General features: G+C 39.0%; 1 protein-coding gene across 1 annotated transcript in view; it reads left to right on the forward strand.

The window, feature by feature from the left end:
- cdh11 (cadherin 11) overlaps positions 1 to 21,656 on the forward strand; it is a 117,290-nt gene that overhangs the window by 35,238 nt on the left and 60,396 nt on the right. Inside the window, exon 2 of the mRNA XM_003222973.4 lies at positions 7,262 to 7,379. The gene's annotated coding sequence lies outside the window, so the exon portion shown is untranslated. The remainder of the gene's footprint in view (positions 1 to 7,261; positions 7,380 to 21,656) is intronic.

Below are 21,656 nucleotides of genomic sequence, written 5' to 3' on the forward strand. Positions count from 1 at the left end.
ATATCTCAGTGGCTTTCGATACCATCGACCATGGTATCCTTCTGGGACGGCTCTTGGGAATGGGTCTCGGGGGCATTGCTTTGCAGTGGCTCTGCTCCTTCCTTGAGAATCATACCCAGTTGGTGAAGCTGGGGGATGCCTGCTCGAATCTCTGGCCATTGACCTAAGGGGTCCGGCCAGGTTCTATTTTATCTCCCATGCTTTTTAATATCTATATGAAACCGCTGGGTGAGGTCATCTGGAGTTTTGGAGTTCGGTGCCACCTCTACGCGGATGACACCCAACTTTACTACTCCTTTCCACCTAATTTCAAGGAAGCCTCTCAGATCATGAACCAGTGCCTGACAACTGTGATGGGCTGGATGAGGGCTAACAAGTTGAAGCTCAATCCAGACAAGACGGGGGTCCTCCTTGTCAGTCAGGGGACCGAATGGCATATTGGGTGGCAACCTGTGCTCGATGGGGTAACACTCCCCCTGAGAGCGCAGGTCCACAGCTTGGGGGTCCTCCTGGACTCATCATTGTCACTTGATGCTCAGGTGGCAGTGGTGGCTGGGAGGGCCTTTGTACAATTAAAACTTGTGCCCCAGCTGTGACCATATCTCGAGAAGTCTGACTTTAAAAAAAAAAAGATTCTTCTGCCGGATGTCCCCTATCTGCCCTCCATCTTGTTCTGAGGAAGCCTTTGAGGATGGTGGGGGACCCAGTTCCAGGACTAACAGGTCTGTGTGGGGACCCGCAGTCAGGTCTCAGGACTTTTTACCCCCTTTAAAAACCTGGATTTTGGTGCTGTCTGGAAGTGACCTAAAACGGTCACCTCATTAACTAGTCCTTCATAGAGTTGCTGTGTATAGAGGCTGGGGAAAACCCTTTTCTACTTCTAAAGTCCTCAAAATGTAGGCAAACCATAAATATAACCATTAGTTTCAAATATATTCTGTTAGGGGCAGTTATTTTGATAAACTTGTCACCAGGCATAATTTTAATACTGGGACATGATTAAGGTTAAAACAAAACAGGAGATTGTAATCCAGGGTCAATTGCTCCTTTTGTGGCATTTGAAGCAATTGTATCAAATGCTACCCAATAGTTCACTAAAATAGCAGGCCAAAATGAAAAGAAAAAAAAAACTTAGCAAGGACTGCAAAAGTTTGCTCATGTCTGAGTCTGTGGAGAAAGACCAAACTCCACTCTCCTCCCACCCCAGTTAATTGAATATACAGTAGAGTCTCACTTATCCAAGCCTCGCTTATCCAAGCCTCTGGATTATCCAAGCCATTTTTGTAGTCAATGTTTTCAATATATCGTGATATTTTGGTGCTAAATTCATAAATACAGTAATTACAACATAACATTACTATGTCTTGAATTACTTTTTCTGTCAAATTTGTTGTATAACATGATGTTTTGGTGCTTAATTTGTAAAATCATAACCTAATTTGATGTTTAATAGGCTTTTCCTTAATCCCTCCTTATTATCCAAGATATTTGCTTATCCAAGCTTCTGCCAGCCCGTTTAGCTTGGATAAGTGAGACTCTACTGTACGTTATTTTTTCAGTTTGAACTCGGTTCCAGCAAATGACATAAGCCTAGAACAATGGTGGAAAGTGGAGGATGGAGAAATAAACTTTGATATTTTAGAAGTGTCTTATAAAGTGGGACAACAGAAGATTAATTTGGATTGCCCATATAAAGCTGGGACAGATGAAAAACATGCTGCCAAATATTTAGAAATAGAAATAATGTGCTGAAAGAGAGCTCTGCCTCTGGGCAGTCTACCCTTTAGCCCGTAAGATATTGTGCTCTTTTTAGGTGTTTCTGTGGAGAGAGTAGAGAATGTTTTCCCATCAGCAGTGTTAAAGAAACATTCTTCTGTTAGTTGTGGGAAATAAATCAGCTTCATTCTTGTATCCCCCACTTACTTCCCTGCCTTGCCTTGTACCTAAGTCATCATTAGAGATAGGCTGAGTAGGCATGTGATTCAGAAATCATGACTTATTAAACTGCCAATTGTTTGTTTTAAAAAGGATCACTGGAGACACAGGCTTTACCAAACTTCTTGGGAACTTAAATTAAAATCAATGAGAAGTGCATGACTAACATCCCTAATGGGATTCCTGGAGAATTTAAGGGTTATTTTTAATTTGCGAGTAACCGGACTGCTTTATCTACTTGAGAGATTGGAGTCTTACCAGCTGCTGACTTCAGTAACTTGAGCACATTTTTCTCCACTAAAGCTTTTGTGGTTTGCTCAGTGTTGATTATTTTTGGTGCTCCTGGGACTTCATATCAAATTACTAATGTTATCCATAGCAACTTTAGATTTCGGTGGCATATTGTCCTGAGCTATATTATTGGAGTCCAATAATATTGCTTCATTTTAAAAATTGATAACAAAGAGACTGGCAAGATGAGGTAGTCATCACAAGTTGCAGTGCGACATACCTTTCAAGTCTCACAAAAGGGCATAGACCGTCTCAATTGTACCCATTGTACTCTGTTGTGCCATTTTAAAATGTTAAAGCTTCTCTTTTGCCTTCCCACTTGTGAGCAAGCCCTTGGAGCAGTCTTTCCCACTTCTGTGCTTTCCAAATGCTGTAATCAACTATGGGCCCATTGAGACAGCCCCTTTAATGCAGGGCTTCCCACATTAAAAAAGGGGCTGTCCAGACATTTCTGGAAACCACAAATTAATTCACCACAAACCAGGAAAACCCTAGTTTGTGGCGAATTAATTTGTTAGTGGGTTTATTCCGGGCCTTCTAGTCCCATGGTTTTCTGGGCTAAATTAGACTGGAAAACTGTGAGGACACCTACCCCCTCTCCAAAAGCTCCCCAAACCACTTTAAAAGTAAAAAAAGCTTACTGGGCCTCCCATTAGCCTTCCTGCAGTTCCTTTTAGACTTGAGCATTTAAAGCAGTCTCCATTTAACAGATACTTCATGTTAAGCATTGAACAGTTTTTTTAAAAAATATTTTTATTATACACACACATTAGCATTGAACCGTTGATCAAGCAAGTGAAATCCTACTGATGTTTTTGCATGAGGAAGTAAAAGGAAGAAAATTTGATTTTTAAAAACCCACATTATGCATGTTGAAAATGTAGAGCAGATTTCCCGACTTTCCCCTAAACAGATTTTGTATCACTGGGCTTTGGGTGCCACAAAAAAAGCTTCAGGAAACTATATACAGGCTACACTTTTCCTCAACTCAGTGACAGTACATGAATGAGAGTGAGGGACGAGTCGCTTCCATGTAAGAGAATTCAAATGCAAGGAGGGTGTGATTGGTGAACTTACCACAATGTAGTTGCTTATATACATGTCACATGCATAGGTTTAGTCATATATCATCGCACTACAAAGCATTTTCTTTCTTTTTCTGTAGCACATGCTCTCCATGTAATAAAGCAGAGCCTGATACAAAGGCATATTACACCCGGCACATTTCATAATAAGAAGCTGGTGCCTCTGAAAAGGAGAGGAGAAAGCAGAGGTCTCATATTTTTCATGCCCCCTCTTCTTTTTTATTGATGTATTCATGTTAGCAAATTTACCACAAAGCTGTGAATATTTATTCAGTTCGCCTCATAATAGTTTTTCTAATGGGGAATTATTCGGGGGACAATGAAAGACATTCGTAAATTAAGCAGATAAGCCCCTTGGCTGACAAGGAATGTTTTGTTTAATACAAGAATTCTATTGTCCATTGCTTTAGTTGTCAAGAGCCCAGGGAGCCGAGGATTTATGAGGATGGCACAATGGTCCTTTCACTATGTGGGCTAAGAAGCTGTGAGATTCGGTTCCTCTGCTTTTCAGCCTCTAATCTTTTTATCATGTGAGCACAATGCAGGATTCAGCTGGTTCTTGGGACCCAGGACTATCCATTTAGCATCAGGCCCTGTGAAGTAATTTCCATCGGCACAATGAGCTTGTTTGACCACTCTCCTTGTCTTTTCTTTCTTTTTTTCATGTAAACTACCACCAATTTCCAAATTGCTATGGTTGCCATTTTGGATAAACACTGTCTTTAAGACATGGCTTAGTTTACAAGTGAAAGGGATAATCTCATTAAGAGTGTGGATAAAAGAACCACTATGTAAAATCGATTTGTACACCAGGAGCCCTTTATCGGCAAATTTTCAGTCCTCCATCTCTCTGGCTTGCGATAATTAAAGTCTGGACATCGGGCAAACTGAAACAGGGCCAAGTTGTGTGAACTGATGAAACAGACTTTCAAGAAGTGATCTGAATCCCATGTTCCCTGAAAGAGAAGCAGTATAACACATGTGCTAAATCAGAATGTGACTGATGAAGCTTATTGAGAAGGTACCTTGATGAAGTAGGAACAATACCCACTCCATCCTATGCCAAACATCCAATGTATTTTATCTTCAGTGTAATTTCCATTTTCATGTCTTTACATAATAAATGCCAGTGAGCTGATTTCACATCAGCTTAGAACAAGTGGAAGGTCTTAGGAAAAGGGAATGTAAGATCCTTCTGTATTAATTTTGTATATGCAGATTGTTTCAGTGCGTAGCCCATGCAATGCAACAGGTAATAATAATAATTTATTTGTTTGACCAGTCATATGACCATTTCAAAGTGCAACATAAATAAAAACAAGGCAAAAAGGATGGGAGGACAGGCAGCTGACCGTCTGTTTGCCGACAAAATTTTATTTTCCTGATTCTTCTTTCAGGAAATGTGCTCTTTTCTTGATAGCTTTCAGGATAAAAAGGCTTACTCTAATTATGGTGGATTTTTCTTGTCCTTGCAAGAGGACTGTCAGAAGATCATTTCTGTTGGGAGACCTAAAATTAGATAGTAATGGATGTAAGTAACTGTGTCTAAGTTCGGCATATGCTGGGCAGTCAATCAAAAAATGTTCGATATCTTCCACTATTTGGTCTCCCCAGACACAAAATCTCTCATTTCTTGGGATGTTACAGTAGTGACCAGTTTGCATCATAATACCGAGTTGTTCAAACCTGGCCCTGGTGTATATTCTTCTTAAGGGCAACGGAACTGGAATAGTCAGTGTTCTAAATGAGTATTCATTTTGTGGGAGGCGAAAAACTTTGTGGCAGAAGACCTACCTATACTTGCTAGGTCCAATTGAGCATAGATATCATGAGTGCGTTGCATAAGCACTTGTTTTGCCCTAGGTCCTAGATCATTCAAAAATTGTAAAGGAAGGCCAATTTTAGCCATCTCATTGTTTAAGGCCACTACCCATGATGACTTGTGGGCATGCTGGTCTTGATCCTCTAAACATAGGCGAGGAAGTCTACTGGAATTCATCTGATTTACCTTTGACCAGTAATTGAATTGTCTCATTAAAATTTGAGCTTTTACTGGGAGCATTCCTAGCTCTGCCCTTACAGCAGCCATCAGTGTTGTTCTGGAAAGTCCAAGGAGAATGTGAAGCTGCTTAACTTGGAAGGCTTCGATCTTGGCCAAATTTCGGCCCCAAATATGAGTGTTGGCATTATTTTTTTCTTAAAGACTTCCAGGGCAGGCCTGATTGTGCCTGGGTATCTATGATGGTACAGCTTGTAAATGGAACCTGCTGCTTTTGCTGCAATACAACAGGTAATTTAGACAATCTCTGTCTTTGGATCAGCTTTTTCATGACTGGCTCCAAGTGGGTTGCATAAAACTCATGTCTGCACATCCCTGATTTCATATCAATTGTCCCACTACAGTAGAGTCTCACTTATCCAAGCTAAATGGGCGGGCAGAAGCTTGGATAAGCGAATATCTTGGATAATAAGGAGGGATTAAGGAAAAGCCTATTAAACATCAAATTAGGTTATGATTTTACAAATTAAGCACCAAAACATCATGTTTTACAACAAATTTGATAGAAAAAGTAGTTCAATACTCAGTAATGTTATGTTGTAATTATTGTATTTATGAATTTAGCACCAAAATATCATGATATATTGAAAACATTGACTACAAAAATGGCTTGGATAATCCAAGGCTTGAATAAGTGAGACTCTACTGTATTTGTAAATTCTGATTTTCCTCACTTGCAGTCTATTTCATTGCCCATATTAAAAGGAATTCTTTCACTGCTGATATTAAAAGAAATTGGAACAAGCTTCCTGAAATGTTACAAAAGAACTCGAAACACGGTCATGGTTTGGTGCTGCAGTTTAATGTTTTTTCTTCACATTTAGTATTATATGTTAATGTGGGATTTGTGTATAGGTAGTGTTTAAATGCAATTTGTGTCTTGCCAGTATTGCATACTGATTGCATCATCCAGAGTGTACTATAGTCTGGAAAGAGTTAATTACTGAGGAACTGTGATGACCTTGGTGTGTGGCTGGAACTGGGGAGTGTCCAGACACAAGTGTGTATGCTTTACTGATTACATCAGTTCAGTTCTGTTCTGTTTGCCTAGAGTGAGAGTCCTGTGTTTGTCTGCAAGTCGGTTTGTCTTGTACAGTAAAACTTTGTATATAGTTTTACCAACGTCTCTGGATGTCTCTTCGTGCTGTGTTTCTCTGACTCCATCCAACTGCTGCTGCGCTGCGTAAATTACTCTGACATTACAGAAGTAGTAGAGGCATTATGGGGCATCTAATGCCCAGTGTAGAAATATACCTGATTGTTCTAATTTGCCTCAGAATGTTTTAAATGCTGGAGCCAAATTGACCGTGCAGATATTCTCGCTGTTATTTTTCTTACAATGTTTCTTGCTTCTAGAACATGTTTTATTTTATGAGATACTGTTTGGTCTTGAAGGTAATGAAATATTGAGGCAGTCTCTGCCAATTTAATGATTGGACCAATAACATGTCTGTATTGGGACCTTATCAGACACAGTCTTCTCTGTGTTTTCTCCCTGTTTTTCCCATTGCCAGAATGGAGTTCCACAGAGCCCATCACAGGCCAATTTCCAGTGGGACTTCGTGGGGCTCCGTTTTGGCAATGTGGAGAAATGGAGCCTGAAGTGGCTTTGGAGGAGTCATTGAGAAACATAAAGAGAAAGCGGGGAAAGGACAGGGAAAGGATGGGAAACCATGTGGGATGGGAGGCCATCCCAGAAGACCGGAAAATACTGTAGGAACTAAGGAGGACGGTTCCCTCCACTTTCCCCCTGCCCATCTGATGTCCTTCATTAGTTGTCCATTCTAGTCTTGGTATACAGGGGCACTCTAGAAACCTCTAAACTTATTCAACATACTCTTACCATTACTCTGGATTTCAACTAAACCATTTTAATGTTTGTCTTTTACAGAAAGACTGGCATATTGGATACATAGCAGCAATGAACTGACAGTTTCACTGGTACTGCTGGCTTATTCAAATGGATGGAATATGCTACTTCAGTCGGCATAGGATGCCAATGAGCGAAGGTAAGAAACCAGATGGAAAATTTATGCATAGATATTAGCAATCTCATTTTCTGCAGGACAACAGTGGCATTGTGAGTCATCCTGATGCTCCAGAGCAGGGGTCCCCAAACTAAGGCCCGGGGGCTGGATGCGGCCCATCAAAACCATTTATCCAGCCCTCACAGCACAAGGGCAGTAGGGGGTTGGGCTAAATGACCCAAGGGGTCTCTTCTTCTCTTACAACCATTATTATTATTATTATTATTATTATTAATAATAATAATAATAATAATAATAATAATAATAATAATAATAACAACAACAACAACATTGAAGCTGGGTGGCCATCTGTCAGGGGTGCTTTGCTTGTGCTTTTGGTGCACAAAGGAAGAAGAGGGTTGGACTAAATGGCTCAAGGGGTCTCTTCCAACCCTCTTTTTTATTATTATTATTATTATTATTATTATTATTATTATTATTATTATTATTAACATTGAGGCTGGGTGGCCATCTGTCAGGGATGCTTTGCTAGTGCTTTTGGTGCACAAAGGCAGAAGGGGGTTCGACTAAATGGCACAAGGGGTCTCTTCTAACCCTCTTTATTATTATTATTATTATTATTATTATTATTATTATTAACATTGATTCTGGGTAGCCATCTGTCAGGGGTGCTCTGTTTGTGCTTTCGGTGCACAAAGGCAGAGGGGGATTGGACTCAATGGCCCAAAGGGTCTCTTCCAACCCTCTTTTTTATTGTTGTTGTTGTTGTTGTTGTTGTTGTTGTTAATTATTATTATTGCTCGGTGACCAACTATAGTTCGGCCCTCCAACGGTCCGAAGGATCGTGAACTGGCCCCCTGTTTAAAAAGTTTGGGGACCCCTGCTCCAGAGTTTCGCTTTTGCATTTGCAATTCTTTCTTTGTCCTATTTAACGGGCTGAGAACAAAGTGTTTGAACCCACTAAGGCTGCTTTTACATAGCCATTTAATCTGAGTCACAGCAAGGATGAAAGAGAATTGGTTCATTGCAGAGTGCCTACACAGGCATCCCAGGAATTATTTCCAAGCTGGGACAGTGGTCACTCCTACCTCATCCAGCTATTCGAAGCATCCTGGCTGGTGAAAATTAGCACTGGAAGTAAACAGGGCAACGCAAGAAAGGGACACTGTCATGTCCTTGGGAGGTGGAGGAGGGGGGCGGGCTGTTGTTTAATTTCCTGCTGGGCTGTGTATCTGGTTTCTTTCTCCAAATGCTTTTGTACTGGGGTTTTTTAATACACTGTTTTGGTTTGGCACATGTTGCAGCTTGTATTGGATTGTGCATTTTGTGGATGCCCTGACCTTGAGCCAGCGTCAAACCGTAGAATTAATGTAGAATTAATGCAGTTTAACACCACTTTAACTGTCATGCTTAATGCTATGGAAGGTTTTTGCCAAAGTGTGCTGGTGCCACAGCAAAGTGTAAATCACACAATTCCACAACATTGAACCCTGAGTCCCCTATGGGTGAGAAGGGCGGGATATAAGTATTGTAATAAATAAATGTGGAGCCCCGGTGGCGAAGTACGTTAAAGCACTGAGCTGGAGACCAAAAGGTCCCAGGTTCAAACCCCGGGAGCGGCAGGAGCGGCCGCTGTTAGCTCCAGCTCCTGCCAACCTAGCAGTTCGAAAACATGCCAATGTGAGTAGATCAATAGGTACCGCTCTGGTGGGAAGGTAACGGCACTCCATGCAGTCATGCCGGCCACATGACCTTGGAGGTGTCTATGGACAACGCTGGCTCTTCGGCTTAGAAATGGAGATGAGCACCAACCCCCAGAGTCAGACATGACTGGACTTAACGTCAGGGGAAACCTTTACCTTTACCTTAATAAATAAATAAATAAATAAATCTATATATATAAAAGGGTAATGAAATTTCGGCCTAGGACAAAACAACAAAACTACACATCCCAGAAACAATAAACTTGGCAGCACAACCCCTCATCCATGCCTCTACGTTCATACAACAAAAAGAAAAGAAAAATAAAGTCCTAATTAGAGGGAGAAGAATAATTGTTTTTATCCAATTGCTGCCAGTTAGAAGGCTAAGCTCTGCCCACTTGGTCTCCTGGCAACCCACTCAGTCCAGGGGACAGGCAGAGTTAGGCCTTACTTAGGCCTCTTCCACACTGCCTATAAAATACAGATTATCTGATTTTAACTGGATTATATGGCAGTGTAGACTCAATGCCCTTCCACACAGCTATATAACCCATTTATAATGGACTTAATGTCAGGGGAAAACCTTTACTCTTTACCTTAACTACCACCAATTCTTCAATACTTTATTTCCCATACCACCATACTTTGCCACAGCAACGCGTGGCCGGGCACAGCTAGTAAATAAATAAAAGTGGTGTCACACTGCATTCATTCTGCAGTATAGTTGCACCCTTAAACTGGCCAGCTATCAAAAACCCTATCTCATCTGTCAACAATATTACTGTACTCAACCTACTCTCCATCCACTTGATTTCATTTAATTTTATGTGTTGAATCCAAACCCGTTTTGTCACATATGGATTCCAATATACTTTAAATATTGCCTGGCCATATCCTAAAACATTCTGTTCTGTTATTGACTTTGATGGAGATGCAAGGAAGGGATCATTGCAGGTGGTGCTGGGTACCTTCATCTGCAGTTATCAAAAAAGTACATTTGGCAGCATGATTTGCAGTTGCTCCTATCTTTGTTTAGAGTGGCTGCAAGGAAAGACAGCTTATCCACAATGATGCTAATTTAGTGGCTGAAAGACAATTTAGCCACAAAGAACAAGTGAGGATTGATTGTGCTGTCTTGCACTCTCTTCTCAAATGTGCTGGCTGGTTTTTATTATTACCCTGCAGATTCATGATATTCCCTCATTGAATATGCATGCTCTTGAAACCTCTAAGAATGCTCACATTAAGAGAGGCCCAACCTTTTCTGCATTGATTGTAATGAATATGATGCCAGCACCAGTCTCTAGCAGCATTGAAATTCCTACCTGAATTGTGATGCTCATAATGCAGTACACAAGTCTTTGACATTATGGCTCAATGCTTAGCTGATTCATTCATATTATTTTGTAGTCAGGGTAGCAATGTTCTGCTTGAGAGCTACTTCATTTTTGCCCAGAATGTCCTTGAGTGTTGATGATCTTATTTCTGGCAGCTAAATAACCTGTGCATTGTGATGTCCCTTTGAGAGGGAAAAAAACCTAGCTATTTGCACGCTATATGTGACATTCATTTGCCAGTTTAGGTAAATAACACTATCAAACCTTTGAACATGATTTGATATTTAAACCAATGAGCATCCTCTCAATTTATGTAGGTTAGACAGCTAAACTATTGATAGACAGTTAAACTATTTTATCAATAATGAAGATAGTTAATTGCTAAGGACAGACAAAATAATAGAACCAGGATATGCAACTGTCAAAACTTTTTTATCCCATCACTGAAAACAATATACACAGGTCCATTTATTTTGAATATACAGTAGAGTCTCACTTATCCAACACTCGCTTATCCAACGTTGTGGATTATCCAAGCCATTTTGTAGTCAATGTTTTCAATACATCATGATATTTTGGTGCTAAATTCGTAAATACAGTAATTACTACATAGTATTATTGCATATTGAACTACGTTTTCTGTCAAATTTGTTGCATAACATGATGTTTTGGTGCTTAATTTTTAAAATCATAACCTAATTTGATGTTTAATAGGCTTTTCCTTAATCCCTCCTTATTATCCAACATATTCGCTTATCCAACATTCTGCCGGCCCGTTTATGTTGGATAAGTGAGACTCTACTGTACATATGTTTCTCGGTGTGTTTGTGTGTTTCTGTGTACAGCAGAACCTCAACTTAAGAGTGTTTTAAGTTAAGAGCATTTGCTCAGCCCTAGTTTTGCTTTGACATACAAGCAGCATTTTGAGTTAAGAGCTAGCATGAGAGGGAGTCTAGGACTGTAGGGCTTCAAGGGAGCAATCTCCATGCCTCATGTTCTTGTTTGCTTTGAGAGATTGCTGCCTGCTTTGCTTTTGTCTGCTTTGAGGAACTTTGGATTAGTTGATTTTGTGGGTTTTTAAAATTCCTGGTATGGGGTTGTTGTATGTTTTCCGGGCTGTATGGCCATGTTCAAGAAGTATTCTCTCCTGATGTTTCGTCCACATCTATAGCAGGCATCCTCAGATGTTGTGAGGTATGGAGAAACTAAGCAAGGAAGGTTTATATATCTGTAGAAGTTCCTGGGTGGGGGGAAGAACTCTTGTCTGTTGGAGGCCAGTGTGAATGTTGTAATTAATCACTCTTGTTAGCATTAAATTGCCTTCCCAGCCTCGCATCCTGATCAGGGGGAATCCTTTGTTCAGAGTCTTTAGCTGCCCCTGTTAGATTCCAGTCTGGAATTCTTCTGTTTTCAGAGTGCTGCTCTTTATTTACTGTTCTGATTTTGGGTTTTTTTTAATACTGGTAGCCAGATTTTGTTCATTTTCATGGTTTCCTCCTTTCTGTTGAAGTTGTGGATTTCAGTGGCTTCTCTGTGTAGTCTGACATGATAGTTGTTGGAGTGGTCCAGTATTTCTGTTCCCTGAACCCCTTGCCTTCAAATGTAGGGAGAAAAGAGACTATTACAGGAAGAAGCCCACAGTTTAATGAAACATGAAGTTCAAATGGTACCAGGTATTGCTGAACAAAGATTTCATTGTGAATTAATGCACCAAAACCAATATCCAAATCCCAAGTACTGTTTTTGTGGAACTCTTGCAGTGGAAGCAAAATAATCCAGCAGAAGTTGGTTTAAGACATTTGTCTGTCTCAGCCTCTTTGTTCAGTTGTGACTAGAATTTCATTCTAAAACCAACCATAAATGAGTGGGGGAAACAGGTATGATTTTGGTATATGTTCCAAATCCATTAGGCAAATTGGTCTAATTATAGATCATATCAGACCCTATGTCAGATATACACTTTCAGAAAAGCCATCTATAATCCCAAACTGCTCAGCAGGGTTCAGGAAGAATGCACAAAACTCTTAGGACTCACAAGATAAAAAAACAACAACATATGTTTCTTTGTATAACATACTAGCTGTGCCCGGCCACACGTTGCTGTGGCGTTTGGTGGTGTTGGTGAGAAATTGTTGAGGTAGTGGTGGTATTGAATGTCTGTTGTATGGTTGTCTTTATGTTTAGTATGCACACTGAAGTGGATTATATGGCAGTATGGAGTCAAGATAATCCAGTTCAAAGCAGATAATATAAGATTCTAAATGGGTTATATAGATGTGGAAGGGCCTTGAGTCTACACAGCCATATCATCCAGTGCAAATTAGATAATCTGTGGAAGAGGCCTAAGTGAGGCCTAACTCTGCCTGTCCCCTGGGCTGAGTAGGTTGCTAGGAGACCAAGTGGGCGGAGTTTAGCCTTCAAACTGGCAGCAATTGGATAAAACTATTATTCCTCTCCCTGTAATTAGGACTTTATTTTTCTTTTCTTTTTGTTGTATCAACCTAGAGCCGTGAATGATGGATTGTGTTGTCAAATTTCGAGGTTGGGGGGCCTTTAGTTTTGTTGCTTTGTCCGCTGCCCTGATGCCATCACTCTTTTATATATATAGATTATCTGAATAAATGAGGAGCCTCAAAGTTATGTCCCTGTTAATATTTCTTGTTCACATGGAAAATGGTAGAAGGAACCAAAAGCATTATGTCTAAAACAGAGGGTAAGTCACAAGCCATAATAAACAAAGATCTCAAAGATGTGGAGAACCAAGCGACTTATATGATTTATGGGCCCTCAAGTGTATAAACTGCATAGTCCTGTGACATGGAGCATATTCCTGTGACATTTATAAAAGGCATCACACTTGAATGTAATTAATATACAGAAGTGTCACACTTTTATGTTTGGCGTGAGTCAGACATTCAGAAAGACAAATAGCTTAAATTAAAGTTAAAGACCGAAAGCTTGGAAAAAAATCCATTAATTGGCTCATTAATTTAACAGTTTGATAGATTTCTTCTTAACATGGCTGAACTCTATAGATTTCCAGATTAATGCTGAATTTAATCCTACATTTGAATGAGTTAATTGGTTTAGATTGTTAGATTTTGTAGAGGGCAGGTGACTCCTTTTCTAATATAAAAGTGTGTGTGAAAGAATGAGAATGTATAAGAGAATTTGGGTTGTTGTATGTCTTTCGGGCTGTGTGGCCATGTTCCAGAAGTATTCTCTCCTGACGTTTCGCCCACATCTATGGCAGGCATCCTCAGAGGTTGTGAGGTATGGATAAACTAAGGAAAGGAAAGAATATATATCTGTGGAGAGTCCAGGGTGTGGCAAGAGTCCTTTGTCACTGGGAAGCCAGCATTAATGTTTCAGTTAATCACCCTAATTAGCATTGGAAAGGTTTTTGTCTCTTGCCTGGGGGCATCCTTTGTTAGTCATTAGCTGTGCTCTGCCCTCAGAGTGTTGGTTCCCATCTACTGTTTTGATTTTAGAGTTTTGTAATACTGGTAGCCAGATTTTGTTCATTTTCATGGTTTCTTCCTTTCTGTTGAAGTTGTCCACATGCTTGTGGATTTCACTGGCTTCTCCGTGTAGTCTGACATGATAGTTGTTGGAATGGTCCAGCATTTCTGTGTTCTCAAATATAAGAGAATTTATTTCTCAAAATAGCCACATGCCTCTCTTTGTGCCGGAGTCAGAATATTTTTAGGAAAAGCAAGATTAGCGACTTCAGGAAGCATTTTACAAGGCTGTGTGCTAACATCTTTGTTATTATGTCAAGTTAGCTAATATGGTTATGAATATGGCTTTATTTGAAAGGAGAAAGAGAGTCAGAGTAATTATCTATGGGCAGAAGATCTGTGATGCAATTGAAGAAGCACAGGAGTAGGGAGGAAGAGGAAAATGAATCTCAACCTGAGAAGAAGGGATGGAATAGAAGGGGGAAGGTGCACTAGCTTTTTAAGAGCAGGAGGCTTTCAAACAGCCAGTACCCTTTTAGAAAGTTGGAGTGCTTAAATCAGAAGGCTGATGCCTCTTCCCACATGCTTTGTTGGCCTGTAAAGACGTTAATTGGTTTTTTTCTCCCTGAAGATGGTGTGGGTGTTATAACTCTTAAATTCTTTCCATCCATTGATGTTATTCTGATTTTTATTCTCCACTAGACAATCGATCATAATGAGAAACAAGCAGCATTTTTTTTGGGTGCCAAAAAAATTCTATTGGCCTTTCATGGTGGCCATGTTAGAAAAAATAGATTTGGGGAAGAATTGCACTTCATGGATAGAAGTGATTTATAATATCCAAAAGGCCCAAATTTTGTTCAGTGTAGACATTACTAAATCTTGTGACATTTAAAGAGGCAAGGAAGCCCTTTGTCACCTTTGCTTTTTATATTGATTCTAGAAGTTCTGAATAGAGCAATAATACATGAGGAAAGAATAAAGGGATTGGAGGGGAAAGGGCAAACCCTTAAATGAAGTGCTTTTGTGTATGATTTATGTTTTTTTTTTTTAAAAAAAAAAGATTATCTGGAGAGTGTAGAGACTTTTAATCATAGATTTGGAAGAGATCACAAGGGCCATCCAGTCCAACTGTCATGGTTAGACTCAGCTACTTCTGAGTGCTTGGAAGGGGTTAATCTGGCTCAGCTGCTTGAAAGAAGTCAAGCTGATCTTCCTTTCTGAGGGATGCTTCATAGACTCAAGGGATTATTGGTGAAGGGCTACTGAAATGAACAGCAGCTGAGACTTTCTGGATAAAACGGTACTCTTTGGTAACAGTCACATCGTACTTTGGTACTCTTGCCCTGGATCTTGGTTGTTAACCCCCAGGTTAGACTTCTGGGTCAAGACCTCATTTTTGTAATCCTGTTTTAGACTCTGCTGTATCCAGTAGTCCAGCTTTGGACCTCGTTGTACTTTGAAACTTTGAATCTGAACTCTAGACTGACTTCCTGGCGTGATTTATGGACTTGATTTATGGTTTGTACTTTTAGTCTTCAGTTTAGTTCGGATTATCTTGTTTGACTCTGGAACTCTTCCGATTTTTTACTTTTGGAACTTTGAATGGTGTTACACCAGCTATGTGCTGTATTTCAGTTCTGTTCGCCAACTCTTATTTATTTATTATTTATTTACAATATTTATATTCCACCCTTCTCACCCCGAAGGGGACTCAGGGCGGATTACAATGAACACATATATGGCAAACATTCAATGCCCAATCTAAATAGGTTCCTGAGTCAACTCAACACAAATGACCTACTCTATACACAATTGAAAATAAACCAGTTCAGTAAACAATATGTCTGTCAAATTAGTTATACTGTTTAAATTCACAGTAATAACAAACAACGTCAAATGGATTGTCCAATATACAATGAAATGCAGTCGGTGTTGTGTATTCTAATGCCGAGAAGAATAAGTCCACCATGACCGGTTTCGGCCTCACATCAGGCCTTCCTCTGGTGGTCTGAAAATAGTTATGTACACTAACATAAGTAAGAAAATATATCCATAGAACATCATCCATTGCCAAATACTAACATGGTTCCAAACTTAACACTTGTTCTCTTTAGAGATACATGTCATTTACACTGTGAAATATATATCAAAGAAACTAATAGTTACATACATAAAATATAAGTAACTACCTATCCATTGAACATCAACTATAAAAAACATTGCAAAATACTTACAAAGTTCCAAATTTAACACTTGTTCTCCTTAGAGATACATGTTTTTTACAGTGGAATCTAGGTCAAAGGAACAAGGAGTGGCTGTAAGCATTAAAGAGTTACATACATCCAAAATAATTGTTTTAAACAAATTGTATTTTTCCTAAACAGTATATACTCATGGGATACTCTGTTATGTGTTGGGTTCTAATTGCGAGTATGAAAAGCATCAAGGGGTTGTCTCAATTTAAAGGGGAAGATGCCAACAGACAAACAACATATATAGACAGACACAGAGGCATTTAACATTTTTTTTCCAGCTTCACGATTCCGGCCACAGGGGGAGCTGTTGCTTCACTGTCCACTAGTGGCTGTACTTCCTCATTCCTTTCCTCGTGTTTTGCTGGCAGTTTTATGATGTTGTAAATTAGTTAAATTAGCCTCCCGCATAAAGCGTACCTAAATTTCCCTACTTGACAGATGCAACTGTCTTTCGGGGCTGCATAGGTCAACAGCAAGCTGGGCTATTTAATGGTCGGGGGCTTAACCCGACCCGGGCTTTGAACTCATGACCTCTCAGTCAGTAGTGATTTATTGCAGCTGGTTACTAGCCAGCTGCACCACAGCTAGTATTGGAAATACTCAATGTTTTAGTTTAAGGTTTTGGCTCATCCTGGTTGAGAATCTCCTGGAACACAACACCATTCTACCATGCAGCAACACATGATCAAAGTACTCCCGACAGATAGCCATCCAGCCTCTTTTTAAACATCTCTAGAGAAGCAGACTGCACCACACTTCCAGGCAGCATATCCCACTGCTGAACATTCATAACTACCAGGTGGAATATCTTTTCTTTCAATTTGAATTCATGGCTCCATTGTTTTCTAGTCTCTGCTGAAGCAGAAACAAACTTCCCCCCTCCTCAATGTGACCTTCTTTCAAATATTTAAACATGGCTATTTTGTCCCCTCTCAGTCTTCTTTTCCTCAAGCTAAACATACCCAGCTCGCTTAGCCACTCCTCATTGGGTTTGGCTTCCAGTCGTTTTGACTACTATGTTTCCCTGAAAATAAGACAGTGTCTTATATTAATTTTTTGCTCCCAAAGATGTGCTAGGTTTTATTTTCAAGGGAGGTCTTATTTTTCTATGAAGAAGAATTCACATTTATTGTTGAACAAAAAATGAACATTATTATATACTGTACAGTAGTTGTCATCACAAACCAACATAACCAGACAAACTGTGAATCCTATCAATAATTTCTTGTTACCACAATTATTTCCATTTACAACTGGTATGTACATTTATCAATCCTGCATGCTCTGGTGTTCTGTTTGGCAGGCGCTAGGCATCCTTCCAAACAAAAACTTTGCTAGGTCTTACTTTCAGGAGAGGCCTTATATTTAGCAATTCAGCAAAACTTCTACTAGGTCTTATTTTTCGGGGGTGTCTTATTTTCGGGGAAACAGGGTATTACTGGCATTTGACAGAAAGGGAAGGAATTTATTGTTTTATTTGGCTCAGTTTTTGCTGCTCTACCTCAGGTAGTAAAATATCCTAATGCAGCACTGCATATGGTAACCTTCATTAAAGGATGTGATTATGGTTATAAAATCTTTGCTTTGCCTGGAGAGGAGAGCTGTTTTCAAAATCTAATATGTGCAAGGCTTGTTATCATTAAAAGGTTGCCTAACCTAACTGTGGTGAACCAATTAATTCTTGCAAAGTTTAATTAATCTTCACTTAATAGGTAAACATGCTCTGTGTGTATACATTAGCAGTTTTAGCACATAGTGTTTCTTCTCAAAATGAAGAGTGTGGGAATTTTCTTTTATACATTGCGCTTTGTTTTATGTCTGGATAAATGATCACTGTCGGAGAACAGCACAGTGATGTACACTTCCAAATGGAGACACATAATGGGTAAATGTTTTGCTAGTGAAAAGCTAGGAAGTAATTTTCTATCATCATAGCCATCTTACTTATGTAGAGATAAGATACTAAGGTATTTCTTTTTGACTGAATAGAGAGAATAAGAAGCACACGAAATATGAATATCTGGGCGGATTTCAGTCTTCATGTTGGGAACACTTTAAAAAATCAGCTACAGGCTTTCCTCAACATGGTTTCAGCCCAATCTATTTTGCTGGACACACTCATGTCCTGGTAAATCCATGCAAGCTTCAGCTGGACTTATGCAGTCTATGGGGTCTTCTGTGATACAGTTTTAGAGATTTTTTTGTGTCAGGAGCATCTTGAGAAACTGCAAGTCGCTTCTGGTGTGAGAGAATTGGTTCTCTGCAAGGATGTTGTCCAGGTGACGCCCGGATGTTTTTGATGTTTTACCATACTTGTTGGAGGCTTCTCTCATGTCCCTGCATGAGCTGGAGCTGATAGAGGGAGCTCATCCACTCACCCTTTGTTTCCCTTCCTCTCATGCAAAGTTACTCAGACACATGCTCATGCATTTTGTTGCTTATTCAGACTGTTTTGTTATTAATCTATTTTCAATTTGTTGAATGATTGTCATTGTTGCTTTGTTAATTACAATTAGTCTCCATTTAGGAGAATTGCTTATTATTCTAGCCAAGGGAATAAATAAAATAAAATTACCAATGGCAATTATTGCTAATGATATAACCGGTAGCAAAAGATTGTATATTTCCTTGTACACTCATCTAGATTGTAAAGCACATATATCTACCATGTGTTTAAATTAGCTTGCTATTTGACTGTGAAATGTGATAGATTAATTTTTGGCAGAAGGCTGCAAATGAAAAGAAAGGGTCTAAGGTTAATATTGGCTTTCTTATACACGGGGTCTTTGTAATGGAAAGCACCCAGAGCTGGCTAAAATGTGAACATGACATATAATAATTGGCACTTTCTTGACTTAGGTTATTTTCCCCCAAAGGCATCTTATCTAACTGTTCACTTATATAACAGCAAGAGTACTGGAACTAGAGGAAAGAAAGGCTATCGTGATATTGGATTTTGAGCTCACATTAAATTATGAATTTTCCATTTAGTTACAAGCTGCAAAGTCCACAATGATTATTTAAAATAAATTCTAAGAGCATTGTCATTATTTCAAATGATACCTTCAATCATTATATCCTTTAATAAGACTACTTAGGCTGGCTGTTTTCTCTGTCTGGCAAAGTTTAGGCTTGAAAGCAGACAGTTTGTATCACATTTATTTCAAGTGCATCTCCCAGAGGGTAGCAAAAGACATAAAATTCCTTTTGCAACCATTTTTCATTTCCTGAACCTTTCAGTATTTGTGTTTCCCAAGGCTGTTTCAATGTCATTTAGTTCGGGCTGTTTTGTTCCCTTTACACTTTTAAAATGTGTTTGCACTAGATACTGACTGTACATGGCTGCAAATTAAACTAACGTCAGAAAAACAGAAATTTTGTGACAAGCCTAGTCAGCTTCTCACACATCATACCGGTCTGTCAAAAAGCACAATATAGATGCCTCCATTCAGTCAAATGAAAAGATGAGATAGAAGTTGGATTGTGGACCCAGCTTAAGGCTAATACAGTAGAGTCTCACTTATCCAACACTCGCTTATCCAACGTTCTGGATTATCCAATGCATTTTTGTAGTCAATGTTTTCAAAACATCATGATATTTTGGTGCTAAATTCGTGAATACAGTAATTACTACATAGCATTACTGTGTATTGAACTACTTTTTTCTGTCAAATTTGTTGTATAACATGATGTTTTTGGTGCTTAATTTGTAAAATCATAACCTAATTTGATGTTTAATAGGCTTTTTCTTTTTTGTCAAATATTTTTATTGAAAATTTTATTTTAAGGGATATGAGAAAGAAAGAAAAAGTTTGCACATCGAAAGTGGGAGAACATTGTTTGTTTATAGTAAAGTAGGAAATAAGATAGAAGAGAAAAAAGAAAAAGAAAAAAAGATTTTGTTGACTTCCATCTAACTTTAACTGGTTCATCCTAAAAAAAAAACTATATATATAAAAATTCATAGATCACTGCATCCCCTTCATCCTCGATGACCTCATGAGTTCGAGGCCAGTCCATGGCGGGGTGAGCACCCATCAATTAAAAATAAAATATAGCCTCTGCTCGTTGCTGACCTAGCAACCTGAAAGATAGTTGTATCTATCAAGTAGGAAATAAGGTACCATTTATAAAAGTGGGGAGGCAAGTTTAACTAATTTACAATGTTGGAATGAGGAAGTGCCATCAGAGTGGATGATGAAGCAGCTGCTCCCCCCTGTGGCCAGAATCGAACATCCCCTCAGGAGAAGGTTAAATTGCCTCTGCGTCTGTCTGTCTGTTGTCTCTGTCTTGGTTCGATGTGTTTATGGGCATTGAATGTTTACCCTATATACATAATGTGATCCGCCCTGAGTCCCCTTCGGAGTGAGAAGGGCGGAATATAAATACTGTAAATAAATAAATAAATAAAATTGGGGGCATATTAGTTTAAATGTGGGTCTGTGTTTGATGCCAGTGTAAAAAAAATTGGAAGGACAATAATATAAGTCATTTAACAATAACTGATAATTTGATGAAGGCAAACTATTTTGCAGATCCTTCTCCTCCTTTCATGGCTATTTTGATTTTTAAGGCAGCATCAGTAGATAGCGTCAAGTACTATACTGTGAATCTAATGAGTCCCATGCCCTGGCCTTGTTAGCCTGTTTAATAATTTTTCCCATTAAAAAAAAGTCTTGATCTCCATCCTCTTAGGGGAAAAATAACAGATGGAATATTTTCAACTGTTCCATGCACTTTATATTCATAAAATATATGGAGTTTTAAAATCTTCAGTAGGCCTTAAACTCACACTGAAGACTTGGTGATATGTAAATACATTTCCACTTAATTAAGTACCTAATAAATCATCAGTTAAACAACACAATTAATCTTCATCTTTTGACAATTCAATTGTATCATTTAGAAGACACTTCCTTTCTTAGAAAACAGAATATTCAAATCATATTCCTTATTCCGTCAGTTCCATAATACAAAATATCCAAGCAGCCACAGATGGAAAGTGACTTTTAAAAAGCTATTTTCAGGAACAGGGGGGATTACCAGACTTAAGCATTTATCCATTATAAAGCCATGGGAGATAATTCTTAAATGTATGGGATTAAGATTTCCATTCATAACTTTGCACAGAATGGGATTTTTGAAGCTACCCCAAGACATCTTCCAGGTTAAAAACTGGAGGGAGAGACTTAATATGATAAGACTGTAATCCATTCAAAGACTGATATGCAACGGTGCATACTGAGCACAATTATGCCCCCCACAATTATGTGTCAGTCAGTGAAGACACATAGAAGCTTGGTTGAGGAAATGCCAAAAATAGTGGTCCCAAGCAGCAGTTGAGTGCATGGCATTTGGGCATTCCCAACTCTGGACATTGCATTTTTGGTTGCTCCCTGTATGTATACACAGGTTAAAATGGTCTTTTTCTTCATCATTTTAGTGGGAAAATGACAGATGGAATATCCTCAACTGTTCCAAAAACTTTCTATTAAGAACTTAAGTGGAGCTTAAATATAAACCATCATTTGAGACCCTT

Source organism: Anolis carolinensis, unplaced genomic scaffold (genome assembly GCF_035594765.1).
Source record: "Anolis carolinensis isolate JA03-04 unplaced genomic scaffold, rAnoCar3.1.pri scaffold_9, whole genome shotgun sequence".
In the NCBI taxonomy this organism is placed as follows: domain Eukaryota; kingdom Metazoa; phylum Chordata; class Lepidosauria; order Squamata; family Dactyloidae; genus Anolis; species Anolis carolinensis.